The sequence below is a fragment of the Lissotriton vulgaris genome, chromosome 9 (assembly GCF_964263255.1).
Source record: "Lissotriton vulgaris chromosome 9, aLisVul1.2, whole genome shotgun sequence".
NCBI lineage: Eukaryota > Metazoa > Chordata > Amphibia > Caudata > Salamandridae > Lissotriton > Lissotriton vulgaris.
The window spans coordinates 18,469,897-18,493,448 of record NC_141697.1 but is presented as its reverse complement, the minus strand read 5'-3'; the positions used below and the strand labels follow the sequence as shown (position 1 = coordinate 18,493,448).

At 47.9% G+C, this 23,552-nt stretch overlaps 1 protein-coding gene across 9 annotated transcripts in view; it reads right to left on the bottom strand.

Moving 5' to 3' along the window:
• Nucleotides 1-23,552, bottom strand: part of RALGAPA1 (Ral GTPase activating protein catalytic subunit alpha 1) — a 775,068-nt gene that overhangs the window by 168,629 nt on the left and 582,887 nt on the right. The gene's annotated exons all lie outside the window — the stretch shown is intronic.

Genomic DNA, 23,552 nt, shown 5'->3' with positions numbered 1-23,552 from the left:
GTCCCGGCCGACTTCTGCTCCCGGGTCTGCCGCCTCTAACCAGTGAGCCACACCACTCCACCCCTTATCCCTTGCCGACTATACTTTGTAGGCTTTCAATTCAAATAGAATTTGCATTGAAAGTAATTAACGCAAACAGGAATGTATAAAATATATTTATCGAATATCAATTGTGGCTGAGTGAAGGCAAGCACTATAATGGTTTTCTCCCCCTCCCCCGTTTCCCTATTTTTCATGCTGTATTTTTCTGTTTTGCTTCCATACCTCTTTATTGTGTATATGTCAAGCTAGCGCTATATAACACTTAAAAAAATAAAATAAATAAAATAGCAGTAAATGTAATTACCATGCTCCACAGTTGTCCTAATCATCGACTGTTAATTAAAAAAACGCCTTTTGATAACCCCTGCAGCAACTTCCCAGGACAACAGCAACCGCTTGGCTTGACTCCTACCTTCTTTGCCCCTGGAACCTGGTGCCTGCCTCAGTCCCCCTTCCGCCGCTGCAAACCGACATCGATAGCGGCCGCCGAGCAGAGGGGGGCTCTGGACTACGTTTCCCGCCCTGCACAGCGGCGGGAGACGCCAGGAAGATCGCGCCAGGCGGCGCATAAAGGTAGCGTCACGACCGCGTCGCGGGAGCGCCCGGGGCTAAGCCCGGGCAAAGGGCGGGCCCTCTACGGCCCTCTGAGGCCAGAAGAGGCTGGGCTGGGCCACCCCCCTAACTTTACCACCACATTGAAGAAGGTACTCATATTTCTTCAAATTTATTTGACGCTCCAATCTCCCCTTATTGTATGTGGGTGGACCATTCCTAGTACCATCTTAAGAACAGATAATTTCTAAGTGTCATTTATACCTTTTATACCTTTTTGACTTTGAGTAATATGAGAAAGATCACTAAATCCACTAGGATGCCTACTCTAAGGTCTAATACTAAACAGAAGGTGGTTGCTCCTCAACCTGTTCCCACACTTACAGCAATCGATAAAATGCTGCAGCAGACCATAGGGGCAGTATCAACTGCAAAAGCTAACACAGAAAGGAGGATGTCCTTACCACCGACAATATTGGTCCATGACTCATAAGATGCTGTAAATGACCCTCTGGTAGCTACTATAGATGCCACTGATGATTTAGATTTAAGCCTCGGGGTCACCTCTTCTTTCGAGCTTCCGTGTGCCCAGGCTCCCACTGAGTCAATAGGGGACATAAAAATTTCTCAGCCAAACCTAAGTATTTCACGGGATGGGGAGAAGTCGAATCCAAGCAATACAGTCCCAAATAATGCTAGTGAAGGTCGTGCATATAAGAAGAAGAAAAAGGGACAGAACACTCTGCTAAATCATAATTTAGTTGCCTCAATTACCAGCTCTACACCAGGAATACCTTGTTGGGGAGCAAACATGGTGGCTGATCTCAAGGCAGACCTTGAAGATACGATCATCGCCCATATCAAACCACTTATGTCAAACATTGACAGATTGACGTCCCTAATAAACAACAAAGGGATGGGTCCCACTAGGCAAGTGGCAAATGATGGCATATTATCTAAAGGGGGGTCCAAAGGGGGTACTACCAATAACATACCAAAAGATAAGGTCACAACAGTTAACCAACCCTTAGCCAGTAAATCTAAGGATGCAATACAAAATAACACTCTGGCTGGGAATAAAGCTTCTGTATCCTTGAACCCTAATGTACCTACTACCATCCCACAGGCCCAACCGAAGCAAGGACAAGTAATTGGAAACCCTCCAGCCTTAGATGACAAAACTGGTCAAAATTCTAAAAAAAAGTTAAAGCACAGACACTGCCCAACTAAAAAACCAAGCAGAAAAGGCAAGGTTGGCACGCTTCAGGACAATTCATCTTCCGCTGAAGCCCTACCCTTTGTGGTCGTACTGACAGGAGTGCCACCCATGAAGGAGGGAAAAAGGGAAACCCAAGTCGAGCTAAGAAACAAATGTATACAATGGTTACAGCTAAATATACTCCTACCTCCTAACATCTCTGGAGAAATACTAACGGTTAGACGAGGGGAGTGGATAGGTAGAAGTATTAAAACCATTGCAGGGGACATCATAACTATTAATTTTAGAGACACGGCTGCAGTGGACTATATATGTAATGCACCCCCTAGTGGAACAAATACACTAATCCACCCCTTACATCTCTCATATTTCTACCCGACCATACCCCAAAGGCAAATGCAGAATAATAGAATACTCATGAGCAGGGCATACCAGCAAGCACCCCAGCAGAGATTCCAACAATGGCAATCCCCCTGGCAAGGTACCCTTGATTTTGATCCCTTTCTATCCCAGTATGCACACTGGAACAGGTTCTGCGCACTGGATGAGGTGGACTGACTTAATTTTGAGGAAATCAACACTCTGCCACTAGTCACGAGCTTAGATGAGGAAGGGAACACAATGATGGAAACTTCCATTCTATGTCCCCGCCCTACCTCTATATTAGTGTCTAGTAATGCTCAGGTTACACCTTTAACAGCGACTACGCCCCCAAGTGAATGTTTGGGACCTCAAAATAATATTGGCTATGATCCCAAGGGCTCACTAATGATTCTTAGTTGGAACCTAGCAGGTATCCATCGGAAACTGGGCTCACCCGAGTGGAATACTCTGGTGGAGGCGCATAAGATCTGTCTGTTCCAGGAGACCTGAAGCCTAGAACCACTCCACTGTGTTGGCTATGTCACATATGTTGTGCCTGCGGAAAAACATAAAAATGGGAAGGGACGCCCTTCGGGGGGTTTGCTTACTTGGGTAAGCATCTCCCTTAATTGTCGTATAAAACCTAAGCACATCAATAGTCCAGGCATTCTAGGACTTTCTCTGATAGGTCCTTGCAGGGGGTTAACCCTTGATTTGTTTAATATATATGTTAGAGGTACCAAACATGGGTCTATGTCCCCGATTTTAACCATCCTTGAAACAGAACTAAGAGAAAATGTTGAGGGTGCCCAAATGCTAGTTGCGGGTGACTTCAATTGCACCTATGAGCCACTCTCCCCAGATGACATTCTGGACGTGGGTGAGGATGACTCTAGAAGGGGCATTCCAGCTCTAACCATTCCCCAGATTAAAAGATGGTCTCATTGTGCGATCCAGCTAAATGCCTTGACATTGGAGTTTGGCCTAAGAGACGCAAATGGTCGTACACCATCAGACCCCTTGGGTGCTGTCACATATAATAGAGCCAATCACACCTCGAGGATTGATTATATTTTGCTAGATTTTATGCTATGGGGATTAGTGCAGGACATGGTAGTTTTACCCACGGTAGAAAGCGATCATAATTCGCTCTCCCTGTCTTTAACAAACCCCTGGCCCAATAAATCAGCTGTAAAGTCCCCTAAACACACTCAAAAAATCTCCGTCTCTTCTTGTGGGAGACGCTTAAAGTGGAATAAAATCTCTGCCGACGAAGCCAAACTTAAAACAATCAATGAATTGCTTATGACTTCACAAATGGAACTGGATACCATTAATCCAGTCTTGTCAACAGGAAGGGTGACATCTATCTTTGAGGATACACTTAGGTCCATAGGGGACATATTCCTGAAAAAGGGGTGTGCGAAAAGGAATATGTTATCCCAGAGCTCTAGGGGCAAGCATGACTGGTATACATCTGCATGTAGACATGCCAAATCCCTTCTGATTGAGGCTGTCAAAGGCAAATCACAACCTAAGATACAGGAAGCTAGGAAAGAGTACAAGCGAACACTGGCAAGAGCAAAAAAGGAGTGGGAAGAAGAGTACTGGTGTACTTTAAAAGAGGCAAGTGCCAAGAAAGACCCAAGGTGTTTCTGGGATACAATCAGAACCAGAAACAGACCAGATAGTGACCTCATAACATGCAATATCACTAGCCAAGCGTGGGTCAAACACTTCTCTAAACTATACACCCATCAATCCGGGCATAACATCTTAGATATACCCAATGAAGATCAGGGATGGGTAGTGGCCCCAATTATGACCCAAAAGGACTGGGAGGCAGATCCAATAGACTCAGACTTCTCAATAAAAGAAGTAGAGTATGCCATTAGTACTATCATGCCTCAAAAGGCGGCTGGTCCGGATGGTATTCCTGGGGACCTATTGCGCTCAGACATCCAGAAATGGGGGAAATGTATCCATTGCCTGCTTACTGCCATCTGTAGGGGAGCACCGATTCCCACATCCTGGAAAGGGGCGGAGGTCGTCCCGATTTTTAAAAAAGGTGCCAGGGACGACCCGTCCAACTATAGACCTATAAGCTTGTTGGACATAAGCCAAAAGGTAGTTGGAAAGGTACTGTTGGGCAGAATACTGGACTGGATTAATGAGAATAACATCCTCTCTGACTATCAGGCAGGATTCAGAGTAGGCACTGGCACAATAGAACAAGCCTTTAGATTGATGCTAGTTTACTGGAAGGTGGTGGTCATAGGCAAGGGCAGTCTCTATCTCGCATTTATCGATTTAAAGACTGCCTTTGACCTTGTACCTAGGGAGACCCTTTGGAAAGTCGTTACTGATATGGGGATACCGCACTACATCTTATCCTTACTTGTAAGGCTCCATGAGAATAGCTTTGCCCAGATAAAAACCAGCAGTATCCCGGTGGAGAGAGGGGTTCGCCAGGGATGTGTTTTAGCTCCCACGCTTTTCTCCCTGTATATCAACGGAGTGGTTGAGCATCTGCTGAAAGATCCTTCAGACGAACCATCCCTGGCGGGGGAGCGTATCCCCACCCTTCTCTTTGCCGACGACACGCTCCTCCTGTCTAAATCCCCAATGGGTCTTCAAAAACTCCTTAACAACTTTCAGACTTTTTGTGTAGAACGGGGCCTGGTAATCAATACCGACAAAACGAAATATCTTGTGATGAATCCCCCCAAAAAACCTGTACGCCCCCCCAAGCTGAATGGTGTACCTTTGGGGAGGGTAGACGTATTTGATTGCCTGGGCATCCGTTTGTCGCACAATATGCAATGGGCCCCCCATTTACTAAAATGCTGCTAGCCCATAAGAGGGTAGCCGGGGTCCTCCTGAAGGAGCAACGCTCTTGCGCTATAAGACCTATAGCCCCTGTTATCGATATCTATACAGCAAGGGGAGTTAGCTCTGCTCTCTATGGGGCAGAGCTATGGGGCTCATGCAATATTAATGAACTGTCAAGATCTGAGAGGAAGTTCTGCAGGGCCATTATGTCACTTCCCCAAGGCACCCCCATGACCCCATTAATGCTCGGTTTAGGCTGTCAACCTATTGAAGATCTAGCAAAGTTCCGGCCCCTACTCCTATGGGCCCGGTTGTGGCGAGTTCCGGAGCTCGCCAAATATGCGAAAGGGCTCTCTGAAATCATGTCATTACCAGGATGGCATAGAATTAAATGGTTAAGAGACATGAAATCCCTTCTGTGCAATTTGGGCTTAAGTGAAGCCTGGGCAAATAAGGCATCTCCACCAAAGGCAACACTCAAGACACTGTACTGGAACTGGATTCTGATCGAACAGAGCACTAACTGTTCATTGGGCAGATTGACGGAGGACTTTTTGAAATTCAAGGACTTACCAATTCGGGAACTCTATCTAGACATTATCGAGAAACCATTTGATAGAACCCTTTACTTCAAATTTAGAATTGGAACTCTTCCCCTGTGCGCCTTTACATCTCGGTGGAAACCACCAGTACAGACTACAGAGTTTTGCCCCTCATGTTCACTCAAACAAGAGTCAGTGGCACACTTTATGTTTGAGTGTCAGGAGTATGCCCGTCCAAGAAGAAAATGGCTTAAGCATTTGTGCCGCATGCTGGGGACCAGGCTTCACGTTGAGGCACTACGCATTTTAATGTCAGACTCTCGCCCACTGTATGTTTGCACCCTCTCAAAATTTTTATCATGGGCCTGGTGCATCAGAAGTAAAAGGCTTAAAGAAAATGTTTAATTCTCTTTTAATCAAATCCCAATGATACGCTTCTTTTATCTGAAAATCAAGATTTTTAAAGCTTAATGTAATCAAATCGTTGTATTTCTTTTTTACTCTTTTTAATCAAATGAACTTGTGTATTTTTACTGTGAAGCTTTTATGATAATTTTTATCGAAATAAAGCCTTTTTGACTTGACTTGAATTAAAAAAACGACAACAGAAAACCATGATGGGGTCGGCTATAGTGCTGGTGCAAAAGTATTTTTTGGCACCCCATCAATTACCTCTTTCTTCGTAGACACCTTTACTACCACCCTGCTCCAGTGCCCTTCATCTCCCTGTAGCCCCTCCCCCTCGTAACCTCCTCCCCAGACTCCTTTACTACCACCCTGCTCCAGCGCACCTCATCTCACCGTAGCCCCTCCCCCTCGTAACCTCCTCCCCAGACTCCTTCACTACCACCCTCCACCAGCGCCCCTCATCTCACCGTAGCCCCTCTCTCATATGCATTTCATTTGTTGTATGGCGCTACTCATATCAGTGTAGGGTGTCACAGCACTTTACATCACAGCACACATTATACAGAGATGATGAATCATACAAGTATGTAAATCAGTCTACAGGGAATGTCACATTAGCCAATGAGGATTACAAGGTGTAGCAATCACGTCAGCCATACTGGTGGGCGGTATATTTTACAAGGGTTTGGTCTGGAGAAGCACAATCTCAGGATTGAAAAGTACTCCAGTGGTTGGTTTCACTGATAAAAATGCATAACTGCCCAAACAAACTTTTTAGCAACATTAGAATAATGAAAGACTAGAGAAGTTGGTACTATATCACAACACAAAACAGAAAGTTTGAAGCTCTTTAATGACAGTTTATAGGTCACTGTGCTGTGCTTGGATTGCAACTTCTGAACTGCAAGTAACATAAGAATCTCTGTGGCAAAGGCAGTAACCCACTGAGCTATCCGTATAAAATTCAGTTTATCTGCATTTAAAGCTACCAACAGACAAATGACAGCAGAATCATCAATCAACAGTAATCGGAACATGTTTTACTGTTGTACATCGGTGGCAGATTCACCGAGAGGGCCAAGGCACATGTTTGGGTGGGCTTGGCCCACCAGGCCCACCCGCTAGACCCGGGCCTGACGGGGCGGTTCAAGGTGAGGCATCTGCTGCTAGAAGGTCCCCTCACACGCCTGGTGCACACAGGCCGAGCTCTGCAGTGCTCCTAGTTCCGAAATAAAGTTCCATCGCCGAATCCGCGGAGGCTGCTCGAAGCCCTCCCACAAGGGCCCACGGGGGCTTCTAAGCGCAGCTGCGGAATGATGCGCTGGGCGCTGAGCCCGGATTCTGCCCCTCCACTGGGGGGACCAGGGCCCCATGGAGCTCCGTGCTCCCCCCGGGCCCCGCAGCGCTGTCTCATCCGAGGGGCCCTTGAGTCTCTAATGGCTCCACCGGGCTCGGTGCTGCCCCCAGGGGCCCTCGAGTCTGTAATGGCTCCATCAGGGACCAGCGCTGCACTTCGAGGACCAGAGAGCCCTGGGGGCGGCCCCCGCCAGAAGCACCGGGGCTGAGAGAAGCGAAGGCCCCGGGCCCGAGCGGCGTCGATAGAGAGAGATTGCTGCCATCCTGCCCGTCGGCGGATCGATGCCCGCAGCGGCTGCCAATCAATACGGCGCCGATCAGAGAGGACGATTATGTTGAGAGCGCGGAGGAGGTGTGGGGGGCTTCAAAGGGAGGAGGGGGGGGGCACCGGCCCGGGGTGCTGTGGAATCCAACGCCGGGGGCTGGTTTCAGCAGGATGCGCCCCTGTGCCAGTGCCTGGCACCCCCTGGGGGGGTGTCAGGAGCACCCCAAGATTTAACGCCTCTCGTTCAAAGGGAGGCGATGCGGGGTGTACCCCCAAGCCATCCAATGTCACAGACATATGTGATTTCTGGCCACTCCCTCACCCCAGGCGAGACAGGTGTGAAATGACCGCTCTCCGTGCACACGCCTGACCCCAAACACCGTGAACAAGGAGCGAGAGTGACAGACGGCAAACACCCCAACTCCCCTCACCCACCAATGGAGACAGACCACAAACACCCCAACTCCCCTCACCCACCAATGGAGACAGACCACAAACACCCCAACTCCCCTCACCCACCAATGGAGACAGACCACAAACACCCCATCTCTCCTCACCCACCAATGGTGACAGACCACACACACCCTAACTCTCCTCACCCACCAATGGAGACAGACCACAAACACGCCATCTCTCCTCACCCACCAATGGAGACAGACCACTAACACCCCATCTCTCCTCACCCACCAATGGTGACAGACCACAAACACCCCAACTCCCCTCACCCACCAATGGAGGCAGACCACAAACACCCCCTCTCTCCTCAACCACCAATGGTGACAGACCACAAACACCCTAACTCTCCTCACCCACCAATGGAGACAGACCACAAACACGCCATCTCTCCTCACCCACCAATGGAGACAGACCACAAACACCCCATCTCTCCTCACCCACCAATGGAGACAGACCACAAACACCCTAACTCTCCTCACCCACCAATGGAGACAGACCACAAACAAGCCATCTCTCCTCACCCACCAATGGAGACAGACCACAAACACCCCATCTCTCCTCACCCACCAATGGAGACAGACCACAAACACCCTAACTCTCCTCACCCACCAATGGAGACAGACCACAAACACGCCATCTCTCCTCACCCACCAATGGAGACAGACCACAAACACCCCATCTCTCCTCACCCACCAATGGAGACAGACCACAAACACCCCAACTCCCCTCATCCACCAATGGAGACAGACCACAAACACCCATCTCTCATCACCCACCAATGGAGACAGACCATCACCCACCAATGGAGGCAGACCACAAACACCCCATCTCTCCTCACCCACCAATGGAGACAGACCACAAACATCCCATCTCTCCTCACCCACCAATGGAGACAGACCACAAACACCCTAACTCTCCTCACCCACCAATGGTAGCACACCACAAACGCCCCATCTCTCCTCACCCACCAATGGAGACAGACCACAAACACCCCATCTCTCCTCACCCACCAATGGTGACAGCCTACAAACGCCCCATTTCTCCTCACCCACCAATGGAGACAGACCACAAACACCCCATCTCTCCTCACCCACAAATGGTGACAGGCTACGAACACCCCATCTCTCCTCACCCAATGGTGACAGACCACAGACACCCCATCTCTCCTCACCCAATGGTGGCAGACCACAAACACCCATCTCTCCTCACCCACCAATGGTGACCCACCATAATACCCACCATAGCGCCGAGAGTCCCCAGAGAGCCCCATAACACCCACCATAGCGCCGAGAGGGCCCCAGAGTCCACAGAGAGCCCCAAAACACCGACTATAGTGCCAAGAGGGCCCCATAGTCCAACGAGAACCCTCCATAACACCCACCATAGCGCCGAGAGAGCCCCAGAGTCCCCAGAGAGCCCCTTAACACCCACCATAGCACAGATATACCCCAGAGAGCTCCAGGCAATTACCATGTTCAATAATATCCTACACCCACTTGTCTGCTGTTATTGACTGCCAGGTAGGAAGGAACTGATGAAGTCGGCCCGACAGGTGTAGGATGATTGGAGGGAATAATAAGTGAGTCTCTGTTTGTTGCCGGATGGAGCGTTACGGGTTGGTGTTCTTTTGCCCCGACCTTTGGAGTTGTTACCCCTGTAATTGCTTCAGAAATATCCTCTACATGGAGAGCGCTCCCATGGATTTGGCAACTTCGTATCCTTTTCATTTTCTCCAAGGCCTCGTCTACCTGCGGGCTGAAGAGATGTTCCTTATCAAAAGGGACATCGCTACAAGTGTCCATAGGAGGACACTTGTAGTGATGCCTCTGGCAGCCGTATCCAGAGACACGCAGCCAGGCGTGCCTCAGAAGGAGGACTTTTGTATTTATGCCTCTGGCGGCGGTATCCAGAGATACGCAGCCTAGCGTGCCTTCGTAAGAGGACACTTGTATCGATGCCTCTGGCGGCGGTATCCAGAGATACGCAGCCAGGCGTGCCTCTGAAGGAGGACTCTTGTATCGATGCCTCTGGCAGCGGTATCCAGAGATACGCAGCCAGGCATGCCTCTGTAGGAGGACTCTTGTATCGATGCCTCTGGCGGCGGTATCCAGAGATACGCAGCCAGGCATGCCTCTGTAGGAGGACTCTTGTATGGATGCCTCTAGCTGCGGTATCCAGAGGAACACAGCCAGGCATGCCTCTGTAGGAGGACTCTTGTATCGATGCCTCTGGCGGCGGTATCATTAGAGTCCAGTGCGCATCTAAGGGAGGAGTTGGAAGGAATATGCTACTTACCAGTATGCATCTGTTCTTGGCATGCAGGGCTGCTGACATTCATATCTGTGCATAGATCGCCGCCTAGTGTTGGGTCCGGATGATTGCAACCTTGTTGTCCTGGAAGAGTCTTCGAAGTATCACGAGATAGGTGGCTCCTCCCCTGGACTACAATGCGCATGGGCATCCTCAGATTGTTTTTCGCCATTGTGGCAGAGATGGAGTGTGATACAGTAAGAGATGTCCATGCAAGAAAGTAAGAGTTAGAATGAATGCTACAGCTGCGACAGGCGCCGGGGAGGAGGGTGGGCGATATGAATGTCAGCAGCCCTACATGCCAAGAACAGATGCATACTGGTAAGTAGCATATTCCGTTCGAGGCATGTGGGCTGCTGAATTCATATCTTGTGCATAGACTGTATAGCAGTATCTCCTCTAGCGGTGGTTACCTGTGCCAGCTGCAGCAGTCTGAAACAGAGTTTTTAGAACAGCCTGTCCTACAGCAGCTTGCTGTTTTGAATGTACATCTACACAATAGTGTTTTGTGAAAGTATGTATGGCAGTCCACGTGGCTGCTCTACATATTTCTTCTAGAGGAATGTTTCCTAGGAGAGCCATGAATGCCCCTAGTTTGCGTGTAGAATGCGCTCTTGGGGGAACTGTTAAAGTGCGTTTTGCCTTTAAATAACATATTTGAATGCACTTAACTATCCATCTGGCTAACCCAGATTTCGAAATGGGGTTACCTTTGTGTTGTGGTGAGAAGGCAACAAACAACTGTTTAGTTTTCCTAAAATCCTTAGTTCTATCAATGTAGTATAGAAGAGCTCTTTTGACATCCAGTGTGTGTAGAGCCCTTTCAGGTACTGACTGTGGATTTGGAAAGAACACTGGCAGTTCTATTGTCTGGTTAAAACGATGTTTAGGTTCCAGACAGGTGAAGGTGGGTGTCTTGGGGGGATTATTCGTTTGAGGCCCTCCATGAATGCTTTAATTGCAGGCACTCTAAACAGCGAAAGATGCTGCCTGTTTTGAAGATAAGCTGCAATGGCAGCTAAGTGTATTCTTATAGACGAATAAGCTAGATTGCAACGATGTAGGTGCAAAAGGTAGCAAATGATAGTTTGCGTGGAAGCATCTAGTGGGTTTATGTCATTGTTATTACAGCAAATGACAAAACGCTTCCACTTTGCAGCGTAACAAGCTCTGGTAGTAGGTTTCCTTGCCTCCTTGATAATGTTCATACAGTCTGGAGGTAAGTTTAGGTACCCAAACTCTAAGATTTCAGGAGCCAGATTGCAAGGTTCAGTTGTTGCGGATCTGGGTGCTGTATCTCTCCATGGCTCTGAGTGAGAAGAGTGGGAGTTAGCCGCAGTCTTTGATGAGGCACCACGGAAAGTTCTAGAAAAATTGTGTACCATGGTTGCCTCGCCCATGTTGGAGCAACGAGGATCAGTGTCAATGAATGTTGGCGTAGTTTGCGTGCCACTAGCGGTATTAATGGTGCTGGGGGAAAAGCGTACGCACATTTGCCTGACCAGTTCATCCATATCGCATTGCCCTGCGACTGCGGATGTGGAAACCTGGCGGCAAAGTACTGGTATTTTGCGTTTTCCTTTGTGGCGAACAGTTCTATCTCTGGTTGACCCCACTGTTGGAAGTACGGTTGTAGCACTTTGGGATGAATCTCCCACTCATGCATTTGTTGGCTGTGTCTGCTGAGCAGATCCGCTATTTGGTTGTCCTTGCCTGGGAGGTGTTCCGCCATGAGAAAAATGTTTCTTTGAATGGCCCACTTCCACATGCTCTGGGCTAGATGCGATAGTTGTGGAGAGTGTGTTCCTCCCTGTTTCTCTATGTAGTACATTGCTGTCATGTTGTCCGTCCGGATCAACACAGTCTTGTTGCATAAATGTACTTTGAACGCTTTCATTGCCTGAAAAATTGCCATCATCTCTAACAAGTTGATGTGCATTTTCTTTTGTTGTGTTGTCCATAGGCCCTGCACTGTGTACTAAAGGACATGGTCTCCCCATCCTATCAGGGATGCGTCCGTTGTCAGCACTATTTGTGGCACAGGCTCCTGGAACAGTCGTCCCTCGCAAAGGTTTTGTGGGTTCCACCAATGCAGAGAGTTGTATGCACGACTGGTCACCAACACTAGGTCTGTTAATTGTCCTTGAGCCTGGTTCAACTCCTGTGCTAAGCACTGTTGTAGCGGACGCATGTGCAGTCTTGCGTGAGGGACTATGAAGATGCACGAAGCAATCATGCCTATGAGTTGCATAAACACTTGGGCAGAGAGCGAGTGTTGGGGCTTGAACTTTTGGATCAGCAGTTGCATGCTGTTGATTCTTGCTTTGTTTGGGTATGCTTTTGCTTGCAGAGTATTTATTGTGCTCCCAGGTACTGCTGTACATGGGATGGCTGGAGATGAGATTTTGGGTAGTTCAACGTGAAGCCTAGACTGTGCAGGAGGTGAATAGTTTGGGACATGTGGCTGGCACATTGCTGGGCCGACTTTGCTTGTATTAGCCAGTCGTCCAGGTACGGATAGACATGAATATGTTGTCTTCTTAAATGTGCAGCCACTGTCGCTAGGCATTTTGTGAACACCTCTGGGGCTGTTGTTACACCAAATGGAAGGACTTTGAATTGGTAATGTTGATTTTGTATTGTGAACCAGAGATATTTCCTGTGAGCAGGATGTATCAGTATATGGAAGTATGCATCTTTGAGGTCCAAGGTTGCGAGGAAGTCTCCTTGTTGTAGCAGTGGTAAGACTTGTTGTAGAGTGAGCATATGGAAATGCTCTGATAAAATGTATGGATTTAGGGGCCTGAAGTCCAATATGGGTCTGAGAGACCCCTCCTTTTTGGGGATGAGGAAGTATAGTGAATATACCCCTGTACCCTGAATGTGGAGGTTATCTCTAGGCAATAGCCATCCTGGATAATTTGCCTTATACACTTGTCTGTAGTGATGTTTTGCCAGACTGGTAGGAACTGCTGTAATCGCCCCCGACTGGTGTTGTATGGTCTGGGGGTAGCGCTAAGAAGTCACTGATTTGTGTTGGTAGAGGATCTGGTGGTGTTATTGCCTCGTCCTCTGCCTTTGTTGTTATTGCCGCGGTATCCACCTCTATTGTTTTTATTGTAGGTGGTTTGCGTATTTGCTTTGTAGAGTGAAGTCTGCTGTGACGAGCTACCTCTTGCAGCTCCTCTGTAATTGGAGCGATGAAAGGAGCCTCTATGCTGTTGGGACAGCAAGGCTCCCATAGACTTAGCTGTCTCAGTCTTTTTTCATCTTGTCCAGGATTTTATCTACAGCTGGACCACATAAATAGTCAGGATTTATTGGCTGGTTTAATAAAGTAGACTGGACTTCGTTTTTGAAACCTGAGATGCGAAGCCACGCATGTCTCCTGAGCATAACACTGGTGTTAACTGATCTGGCCGCTGTCTAGGACACATTTAATGGATGCGTTAGTTATTAGCTTTCCCTCCTGTACTAGGTCTTCGGCCTGTTCCTTGTAAGGTTCAGGTAAATACTGGAGAAGTGTCTCGAAGGTGTCATAATGTGCCCTGTCGTACCTAGCTAACAGGGCTTGCGTATTAGCTATTCACCATATATTAGCTGCTTGAGCAGCTACCCTCTTTCCTGAGGCCTCTAAGATCTTGGATTCTTTAACAGGAGGTGGAGCTTCTCCAGTGGTTTGTGAGTTTGCACGTTTACGTGCATTGGATACAACTAAGAAATCCAAAGGCAGTTGTCCCTTAATATATGTGGGGTCTACTGGTGCTGGCCTGTACTTCCTCTCTATTCTGGGGTTAATGACCCGTGCCCTAGTTGTTTCTTTAAATATGTCACCTGCATGTTTAAGTACCCCTTTTAACATAGGCAGTGTTTTGACAGATCTTTCTGATGTTGCAAAGGTGTCAAAAAGGAAATCCTCCTCAATGGGGTCTGCATGCATCTCTACATTGTGATGGAGGGTTGCCCTATCTATAAGTGCATTAAAAGCAGCTGTATGCTCTGTAGGAGAAGGCTTTGCAGGGTATGCAGGTGCATCTGGAATGGGCTGAGAGTCACCAGGATGTACTGGGTCTGCCCATGGTTGAGCTTGACTGTCTTGGTCAGGGTCTACTTGGTAATTGTATTCCTCATTATCGTCATAATCCACCTCTTCATCTGAGTGTGTGGGTGTATATGAGTATGTGTTAGGCATAGTTTGTTTTATAGGTTCAAAAATAATAGGTGAAGTAGCACAGTCCCTTTACTTTTTCAGTGGGATGACATAAGTCTCTTTTCCAGTTTCTGGTCAGATTTTTCTCTTGTAGAGAGTGACTTTGCCAGAATTAGGATCAATGTAAAGTTTTGACTGTTCTTCTGATGAGGGGTCTGGATATAAGATCTCCTGCTCAGTAGTTCTTGGTTGTTTTGCCAATGTTTTTGGTTAGTTTGTTTCGGGGGGATACCGGTTTTCGGGTCGACAGCCTTTGTTTTAGAGGAAATTGGTAGACCAAATTTGATCGGTCCGAGAGTTTTTTGTGTTTCGACAGTCTTTTTAGGTTGTGCCTGTTTCTTTGGAGCCGATGTTTTTATTGTTTCGACATTTTTTGTCGAGTCGATCGTCCCCTTATGAATTTGTAGCATCTTCGGAACCGGTGTTTTTGGACCTATGATTTGCTGTTTCGGCTCGATGCCTTTCTTCGGGTCGATTTTCTTCGGCTCGATATGTTTTTGTTGCACAGCCATTGGTTTGTCGACTCTTTGTTTTGGTTCGACAACCTTTTTCGGATCGAGTCCCTTTTGTGTGTTGTCGACTGTCGATGCCGATCTCTTCGGTTCGACGGCCTTCTGTTTTGGAGCGTATGTAGGTGCGCCGGCCTTCGGCTCGATGACCCTTGTGTTTCACTCCAATGGATCGACATAGTTTGGTCCGAAGACCGTATTGTCGACGATTTTCTTTGGGATCGATTCTGATGGATCGACTTAGTTTGGTCCTTAGACTGTGTTGTCGATCAGTTTCAGTTTTGTTTTTGGTTCCATAACTTTTGGTTTCGATATCAACAACTTCGGGTTACGTTGATCCGATGGCTCTTTTCTAATATTCTTAGCCGAGCTGTATCGCGGGGCTATAGAATGTGTTTCGAGATCTTGGCTAAGGCCTTACGGCGATGCCTCGACCTGAGCCTGTGGAACCATAGAGGTGGCGTTGTACTCATGGTTGGTCCCGTTTCATTGCTGGAGTCGTCTTCGACGACCCCAATCCCTTGTTCGTAGTCTCCTACCTCGACGATGTCTTCATCTTCGTCGACATAGTAGTTGGAGTCATGGTCTGAATCTTGATCCGACTGTTGATCTGAATCTTCGGCCTCAATGAGATCTTGTTCATCGTCAAAGATAATTTCCGGCTCCAGCGCTGGTTTCTGCATGATTCGCCTTGCGGCCCGTCGAACCCGAAGTGTCTTTTTGGATCGAAATTGGGCAGAGGCTAGGCAGTCGGTTTCATTATGTTCTGGAGATAAACACTTGTTATATACAGGGTGTTTATCTTTATGTGGGTATTTAGAATTACAAAGAGGGCATCTTTTGAATGGACTTCGTTCCATCGACGACCGGTCTTCTTGGCGTCGAGAAGGCCTACGGCCCGATTCGACGTCCCGAGGTGAATAAAGCTGTTGGCACTGATCGAAACAATACCGACGAGTCTGAAGGCCTTTTGGCCTTTTAGAAAAGTTTTTTTCGATTCCGAACTTCGAGTAAAGGAAAGTATATCCGAACCCAATGGCAGAAAAAAACAATCTGAGGATGGAGAGGATGCCCATGCGCACTGTAGTCCAGGGGAGGAGCCACCTATCTTGTGATACTTCGAAGACTCTTCCAGGACAACAATGTGCAGTCATCCGAACCCAACACTAGGCGGCAATCTATGCACAGATATAAATTCAGCAGCCCACATGCCTCGAACATACATTTTCCTTACTGCACTAATTCTGGTCCCTTCTTTTTATGCTCTGCTGGGAGATTTTGGAGTAGGTTCTCCAATCTCATCCCAGTGAGCTCTGTCGCACCAGGCCAAATGTCCTTGTGTATTTGCAATTCTCCAATGAAAGGCAGATTGTGCAGCAACTCGTTTGCCTGCCACATCGTTACGTTTTGATTTCGTTTCAGGAGGGAGTGGAGTTACTGTAGTTTGTGAATTTGACCTTTTACAGGCATTTGAAACAACAAGGGAGTCTGGTTGAAGCAGACCTCTAATAAAAACGAGGTCAGATGGTGTAGGAAAGTAGTCCTTTTGGCATGGTCACCTCCCACTTTTTACCTGACAATAATGCATCTTTGACTCTGTGTGCACTGGGTTCCGGCTAACCAGGAACCCAGTGCCTGTGTTATTTTCCAAAACGGTCCCTTTGTTTTCACTATTGGCACACCTCTAGCTCATATATAGGTCCCTTGTGAAAGGTACCAGTGATACCAAGGGACTTGTGACCAGCGAGAGTCTCTAAGGGATGTAGCATGTATTGTGGCACCCTATGAGACCCCTCACCAAACACATGCACACTGCCACTGCCTCCTGCGTGTTTTGGTGCAGATATAAATGAAGAGTCGACCTGGCACACACCCCTGGTGCCAGGCCTACCAGCACTGTCCAAGGCATAGGTAAGTCAACCATGCAGCAGACCTTCCAGCACTAAGGCAGGGTGCATTATACCCACTGTGAGGGCACAACGGCATGAGCAGATATGCCCCTGTAATGTTTAAGTCCATTCTTAGACATTATAGGTGCACAGTGAAGCCATGCTGGGGACATGGGCCGGGAGCTTGTAACCACGAGTTCCACAGCTCCATGATGGCTGCACCGAATCCCAGGACGTTTGGTACCAAATCTCTCGAATTAATGAGCCCACACGGACCCCAGTGTTGGATTCATTAATAAATATACTCATAGGGCACCTCAGAGGTGCCCCTGAACACCTACCAACACACTAGTGTGTGTCTGACTGGTCTGCACCCGCCTGCCACCTCCAGCCATGTTTCTGACCCCCTGAGGTGGGAGTCTTGTGCCCCTCGTGGGTCAGAAACGAAGCCTGCTCTGGGCAGAGGCGCTTCACACCCATCCTCACGCAGGAACAGCACTGAAAGTCAGTGAGTCTCAAAGGTTTCCCGTCCTTTGTGATGCTAGCCAGGGCCTCCCAGCTAGTGGAGATGCCCCCTGACCAAGCCCCACCTTTGGCGGCAAGTTAAGCAGGAAGGGTTGTGTCCCCTTTCAGCCAGGAATACCCATAGGGTGCCCTGAGCTGAAGTAATCCTCCCCCACCTTACAAACTCCTCCATATTGTTTAAGATGATTGCAGCCAATAGGGTCGGGGTATGCCCCCTCCCCAGAGGCAGTAAACATACAAAGGGTGTTGGCACCCAATGTTAAGTAGCCCCTTGGCTACTGCCTTCTACCCCTGTAACTCCCCTAAATTGAGTATTTAGTGCCTCCTCTGAACCTTAATACTTAGATTACCGATGACCTGCCCAAAAGAGGACAAAGAAGAGCCGTGCAGCAGAAAAGACTGAAGACACCAACTGACTTGGCCCCATCCATTCCCGGCCTGTGTACAACATTCAAAGACCTTGCTAAAGAGGAGCGACTCGTCCCGCAGTCCAGCGACCTCCAGAAACCTGCGAGGTATGCCTGTCTTCTAAAATAGACTCCCGATCTCCTGTGGACAGTGGACCTGTCCAGAAGAAAAACAACTTTAAAGACAAAGTGCTCTGCCTGTGGAACCGCAAAACCGACTACCTCCACATCCAACACCCATGGCCCGAGTTCCTGTGACCCAACGGTCCACCAAAGGTTCTCCCGCGATTTATAGCAAGAATCCAATGTGGGTGACCCATGCCGGACTCTATGTCGACACCTGCAGCCGCTGCACGACAACCCCCCAACTGAGACCTGCAACGGTAAGCTGACTTCGGACACCAAAGGACACACCTGCACCCGCAGCCCCTGGGCCTTGGGAAGATTACCAACAATGTCCAGATGCTTCAGCACACCCCAACTTACCTATGCAACAGTAGGTTTCTTTCGTCCAGCCTCCTGGCCTGAACCTACAATATTTTTTTTCAGACTTCAAGATTCTCCAATTGTTTGCCTTGTGCCCCCGTCGCTGTACTGGCACTCTGCCGCCTCTGTGCGGCCGATGCTGTCAGTTTGGTGCTGCCTTGTGGCCCCCTGCTTACCTTAATCCCCAGAGACTGGGTTATCAAACCGTTCTACTTACCTGTAAGTGGCACCACATCAATTGCCCCCTTCCGCCTTTGGATAACATTGGCACCAGAACCCGAGTTTGACCTCTTAACCCGGCCTACCCCGTGCCCCTGGTGGTGCAGTGAGGTCACCTACCTGAACCTTGCCTGGTACTGAGTCTTCATCCAAAAGCTCAACACCGTGAATCGTTTACTTGCCGGCATATTGCGGATTGTGTTTCCTCCCACGGGGAAACGTTGTACTGATTGAAAAATGCACGAAGTGTTCAGACTTTACATAGAAAAACAGTGATTTTGATAAACGTATTTTACATCAACAAAGTATCTTTAGTTCTATAAAATAAATAAACAAAGTAATATTTTTACAAATCACTGGTCTTTAATTTAGTGTGTGTAATTATTTCTTGTCTGTGTTTGTACAACAAATGCTTAGCACTGCCCTATGATAAGCCTCGCTGCTCGCCTACACTACCACAAAAAAGGGCATTAGTATGATCTGCTTGAGCCTCTGTGAAGCCTCCGGGGATCCACTGGACTCTCTGGATTCTATACCTCATTTCGGCACAGTATGCAGAGAGCCAGCTTCCTGAATTGGTGGATCACTGGAGGGGTCTACGACTTTGCCTTTGCTGGACCACTCTAATGGGAACTACCAGGCTAGGTCCTCCCTGGACTGGAAACAAGAAAGCCAGGACCGGGTGCACCTTTATTAGGGCTCATGGGTCGGGTATAGCTTGGTTCCAGCAGCAGTCAGCAGAGGACCCTCATCTTGGCATACCCATCCCACCTAGGGCGTCAAAAACAAAGCGATGAATGGATAAGGTTGCAACGCGACCGACTGCAAGTAGCCCTCACCTCTTACACTGAAGTGACAGGCTGCTTACACTGAAGTGACAGGCTGCGTGTCCCGTGGTACCTCTTCACCAGCTAGATCTGGGGATCCCTTCAGACCTAGAGGTTTTGTCCCCCATAGGCCCGAGCTCGGTGCCAAGCATGACATTCGCCTGCATTGAAGCGATCGCGTCAGTTCTAGGCGTTCCCGGGCTGCCAGTGGCTGCTGTGTTAGTGTCATCTATCTTTATCAACTTGTTGTGTCTCATCTTGTCTGCAAGATGAAGAGCAGTCCCTGTCCGGTGGGGTCTGGGGTGCGTCTGTCTGCGAAGCACATCTGTTTTCACGTCCTTTTCGAGTCTTTAAGTGTCCCACTCGTGCAGGATTCATTCTCCCATCCCTCCATTGTCTCTGCCTGTAGCGCTCGGTTTGTTTGTGAGACGATCCCACTCCTTCGCCAGTGCTGCTTTTTGGAGCTTACACTGGGGTGTTCATTATGTAGACCATAACATGTTAGTTGTAATGAAGGTGCTCGATAGTCCATCAGGGCCTGTGTTGCGTTGTCTGTGCCGGTTCTGAAAATATTGCAATGAACCTTACTTCCATTATCAGCTTTGGTGACTGCGTATGTCTGTCCAGTCAAACACTGCCCTGGTGAATCCTGTTTTCCTGTCACCATGGTGACAGTAGCACCTGTATCCCCAGGGCTTCTACCATAGTCCCATTAATCAAGGGCTGCTGCCTGTATTTTTTCGTATTAGGGGCCAGACAGCAAGAGTGACCAAAATGACCCCACCACTAGAGACTACATTAGCTTCAGTGTGAACCCTGATTGGCTCGGGGTACACTACTGCTCCGACCTGGAGACTTGCCATACTCGTGCTAGCTGAAGGAGGACCAGGGGGGTTCTTTTTCAGACAGGCGGGGTCTCCAATGTTGTGTCCCAGCTGTTTGCAGTTGTAACACTAGGTCTTTTTGGGATCAAAGTTTTTACCCTTAAACCCATTGTTGGATTGTGAAGAGTTCTGGGATCTTTCTACTACAATGATGGAAATAGACCTTTATGAACTGCCTAATATTCAGGAGATGGGACGAGTGACCAGGGATGTGCAGAAAAAACTAATAGGTAAAACATTAAAGCTATCACAGTGGAATTTTGATCGCCTACAAGCCGGGAAATATAAACACACAGACTTAATAATTGATTCATATACCCAGCAGGCTCAAGAATACTTGGGATGGAATCTGAGCAGCTACATTAAACGGAAATACATAAGGTTCAGACAATTCTATATTCCGATAGGGGAGTTTGAAGGGCTTGGAATAAGGCTCTCAGAGATATTCAGGGATGTCGGCTTGGTGGAACCAGCAAGGAAACTCTTGAACATTTAATATGCATTTGCCCGAGACTTTTGCCCACGCGGAGGTTATATTTGTGCCCCATATTTAATAATGCCAAAATAAGAACAACCACAGAGGCTATACGTTATGGTTTTAGGCTCACAGGGGAAAGTGCAATCAGAAGGGTGGTACCGTTTACAGAGCATGCTTATAAAATATTACTTGCCTAGATGGTTTTATTGGATCTGTATCTGTATATAGATGCAAAGACAGGTACCAGGACTAATGTATCTCTTTTCTTTTACGATACTACGCATGGTAAATATAGGATTGCTTTATTCTACTTTTATGCCTGCCTATTTTCTATTTATTGTAATCAAATTATTAATGCAATAAAGTATTTTACTACTACCAGGCCTTTTTGGGACCAAAGTTTTTGCCCTTAAACCCATTGTTGGATTGTGAAGAGTTCTGGGACCCACCCTCCTGAGCAGGTTTTTGTGGGCCTTTAGATGACTCTTTACTTTCATCCTTCGGATGTCCACCCCCTTTCCCCTTGGAAGGTTTCGTAACCCATTATTTTTGTCACCCGCAGTGGTAGTCTTGACCGGACATCTGCCTTTTTTCCCAATTCTTGGGGAGAAACTGGATCCAGATCTACCAAATACTGATGCAACTTTTATTTAATGCAATTACTTACAATGTGTTATTTCATGAACAGATTATGAAGCCCCTCATAGTCGTGCACTTCACTTCCAGTAAACCTGCTATCTACTGTTTTCACCGAGTAGTCTAAGTCAACCCTGGACTGACTCAAGGTTTTGTGAGCCCCCCTGAACCTAATTCTTGATTTCTCAGTGGCGAGTCCAAGCCCTCAACCAGGGTGCCTTTCATGAGGTCATAGGACTCGGCATCTGCCCCAGTAAGGGTCAGGAGTCTGTCCCTGCAGTTACCAGTGAACAGTTCCCCCTAATAATACTCCCAGTGTGACTGCTTCTCCTTTCTCATTCCACAGGCTGTGAACCCTTTTGTGATGTCATCACCGTCCTCATACTTGGGGACAATCCCTTTGGGGATTTCGGTTCATAAGAGTTCTCTCTGTCCCTGGGATTTATATTGCTGCCCCCTCCTACGGGTGCTAGGCCCAGGTCTGCTCTTTCGCTTTCTGTAGCCAGGAATCTATCCTCCAGGGCGCTAAAAGGAAGTCTTCCTCTTTGAGGCTGTCCTCCATGTTGCTTGCAGTGCCCGATTCACCTGTGTGGGAGCCAGGTACCCTCTGCACTACCTTTGGAAGGATGGGTGAAGGGACCACTGCAGCTGAGTCTGCAGAGGGTCCGTAGATGGAGGTCAGGGGTCAGGTTGAGTTCCACTTCCACATTCTTTGTATCTCCCATTATATTCCTAAAGTTGGGGGTTGGCGCCTTTTTAAAAGGACTAACAAAATCTTCTAGGCACTTTTACTCCTAACTATAGTAGTCTTTTACTTTGTTTTTATAAAACAATACTAAAGGGACTTTATAAATGCCCTAACAAGAATGTTTAAAATGTGGAAAAAATGTCATTTCAAAAATGCAGTTGAATCTAAAGGCACTCAATGGACTCAGCCAGAGGGCACGCGAGCTGTGGACCCACCGCCAGGCTTCAACCACAGGAGCTCTCTTATGAAGAGTCAAATGGCAGACTCTGATACATCTGTACCCATCCTGAGACGGGTGGGACACCCGAGGGGGCACCACAGTCAAGATGGCACACTGCTAGGACCTTTCCACTGTTGTGCCAGAGACAGTAAACAGCAAGGGATTACCACACCAGTGCCACCATGTTACCAAGGGCTACCACCACTGTGCCAAGGAAACATTTTACCAGACATTACCACAATGAGCCAAGGGCAACATGCTGCCAGCGATTACCACCGTTGTGCCAAGGGCATCATACTGCCAGCGATTACCACAATGTACCAAGGGCAGCTGCCAGCGGTTACCACTCAGAACCAGCAACAAAAACCTGGTGTGTGACGGTGACTGAGCGGGAGTAGGATGGGTCTAGCACCTGCCAAAGTAAATCCCAGAGACACTGTCCTGCTTACTATCAGTAGTGTGTTGTATTGAGTGATTAAAGTACTTTCTGAAAAGATAATCCCTGGCATAGGCATAATCTATGACCTTGAGCACCTCAACATTACTTACCTGAGGAGTTTGTGACTGCTCTCCCTCGTTACCCTGATAGTCAAGTGCCGAATGGTTTGTACCTGGCCCTGTTAGCAGAGGCAAACTACCCAATCCCCAAAGTTGGTGCCAATTAGTTCCTGTTTGGCCCTCGTTGAACTGAGAGACCCCCTGACAAACTCACAGCATCGGAAACAGGACTATTACCATAAGGGAAAGATGCAGTGTTTTCACAAGACACACGCCACCCAGGGACATGGCCACGCTACCAGACCGCCTGAAAATCTCATAGCATGGGAACAGGATTATTTCCAAAAGGGTAAATGCAGTATTTTCACATGACACATGTCCTCAAAAGTGCAAGGGTCTAACAGCTCTGGCAAGAGAGTATTGGCAGTGCATGAACAAGAATTTGAAAAATTGGATCAGTTAGATTTGTGCACCATTGAATTACAGAAGTCTCAACAGAAACTCTGACAGCACACCGCTTTGATACCACGGCTGGACACCACGTAAAAAGAAAATCTTGTACTTTGATTCGCAATAAGGAGGTTTCATATATTCAGTTGCTCTTTTTAATGGGTACTGTTGGATATATTGAAAACCACATATTACACTGAAGACATACATGCCAACCTCTG